Genomic DNA, 2,500 nt, shown 5'->3' with positions numbered 1-2,500 from the left:
TAAATCTGTTGACAGCCCTTGCGAACTCTTTTTACCTAGATATCTAGTTTGGTTTGGTATATGCAATTTATGATATACAACCAATGACATATCATATGTAATATATAATACATAATACATAAGACAAGGTACATGACACATGACACATGATGCATGATACATGATACATAATAGATAACACATAACGCATAGTATATAATATATGATATATATGTAATATATAATATAGAATATACAACATGTATATTATATGATATATAATATATAGTATACAACATATATAATATATGATATAAAAATATAATATAATATATAAATAATATAATATATAATATATGATATATAATATATATTATACAATATACAATATATAATATATAATATATAATATATAATATATAATATATAATATATATAATATATAATATATAATATGTAATATATAATATATAATATATGATATATAATATATAATATATAATATATATAATATATAATAATATATAATATATAATATATATGTAATATATAATATACTGTATGATATATAATGTATGATATAGAATATACAATACACAATATATATATAACAATATGTGTCTTACTATGTGACTAAGACGACCGGTGGCAGAGGCGCCCCACCCAGATTCGGCGTCACCAGATGACCTCTAATCGATAATAGAGACAAAGGTGTCTGCATACACTGGTACCGATATAGTGACTATGTATATGCACGCACATACACACACACACACACACACATACACACACATATATATTCACACACAATCCCCGCCCACGAGAACTGGAGTAACGGCTCGCAGTAGAGCAATACTGAAATTATTTCAGCCATGGGCGGGATTCGAGCTCGGACCGCTGGAGTAGCAGTTGTGAACGGTACCACTGCGCCGTCGAGCTCTGTGTGCGTGTGTGTGTGTGTGTGTGTGTGTGTGTGTGTGTGTGTGTGTGTGTGTGTGTGTGTGTGTGTGTGTGTGTGCGCGCGTGTGATTCACCGTGGTCTTAGACCACGTCTTGGTTTTAACCTCCTTTTTATTTTCTCCTACTTTTCACTACTGTCATTGTTTCCACTGTTTTGTTAGTCAATCACGACTTTAGTCGCTAGGCCCTGTCCCTCCAATCACCCACTGTTAAAGTTCTTTTCCTTCAGTTATAGTCTTCAATCGAGGATAAATTAAAATTGTGACAATTTTTCGATTTTTCTTGATTTTCTTTTTTGAAATATAGTACAACTTGCTTTTCTGAGTTACACTCAAGGAATCTGAAGAGAAAACGGAAGCAAGGTCCTAGGTGAGCTTTGCAGGGACGTAGTGAGTTCTTTAGTCCAATGATCTTTAACTTTATATTTAAGATCCTCCCCAAAGGGCGTGATCTTACAATCGTGAACCAATTGAGTTTTCTCCTTCTCCACCCTTTCACCAATCAGATTCGTTGTCACAAGTCTATATACAATATTGTTTACTTAAACAATCTCGGATGTCTACATATCTCATTTATTTTACAAGTTCTTAGTCAGCAATTGATATAGGCCTCCGTCCATTTTATAACTCAAGGCGGAGAGCGAACTTATGCAACTCCTCGCCTACGAACTGTGTTGTTTATCAAACATCCAAACCATAAAAATGCAACACTCGCCATTTACCCCTATTTCTACTAACATATCTACCAGCCTCTTACACATACAGTAGACTTGTGATCGAAGGCTGTTATTCTCCCGGATTAGAGCTCAGAGCTCATATATAACTGACCTAAAGGTAATGCTGTGACTTCACACACACACACACACACACACACACACACACACACACACACACACACACACACACACACACACACACACACAATTACACACATACACACTCACACATACACATCCACACACAGAAACACACACGCACACACACACACACACACACACACACACACACACACACACACACACACACACACACAGAAACACACGCACACACATATACACACAGGCACACAGACGGCGCTGTGGTAACGATCGCGGCTGCCACAACGGCGGTCCGGGTTCGAATCCCGCCAAGGGCTGAAATAATTTCAGTATCGTTGCACTGCGAGTCATTACTCTGACTCTCGTGGGCGGGGAGTTGGGTGTGTGTGCGTGTAAGGTCACAGCATTACCCATAGCTTCGTGACACATGAGCTCTGAGCTCTCTACCGGGAGGTACCATAGCTGTCTATCACGAGTCCAAAACGTGATCCAAGACCATGGTGAATCACACACACACGCGTATACGCGCGCGCGCACACACACGCACAAAACTCCCCGCCCACGAGAGTTGGAGTAACGGCACGCAGCGCAGCGATACTAAAAATATTTCACTCCTAGGCGGAATTCAAACTCGGACCGTTAGAGCAGCGGTTGCGAACGCTGCCACTTTACCGTCGACCCGGGTATGGGGGTGTGTGCATGTGCATATTCATATGCATGTGTGTGTGTGTGTGTGTGTGTGTG

At 38.8% G+C, this 2,500-nt stretch overlaps 1 protein-coding gene across 1 annotated transcript in view; it reads right to left on the bottom strand.

Annotated features, from left to right (window-relative positions):
- LOC143026040 (dynein axonemal intermediate chain 1-like) overlaps nt 1-2,500 on the bottom strand; it is a 45,617-nt gene that overhangs the window by 21,962 nt on the left and 21,155 nt on the right. The gene's annotated exons all lie outside the window — the stretch shown is intronic.

Source organism: Oratosquilla oratoria, chromosome 6 (genome assembly GCF_046742065.1).
Source record: "Oratosquilla oratoria isolate Oo_2021 chromosome 6, ASM4674206v1, whole genome shotgun sequence".
Classification (NCBI taxonomy): Eukaryota; Metazoa; Arthropoda; class Malacostraca; order Stomatopoda; family Squillidae; genus Oratosquilla; species Oratosquilla oratoria.
This window is presented reverse-complemented; position numbering and strand designations above follow the sequence as displayed.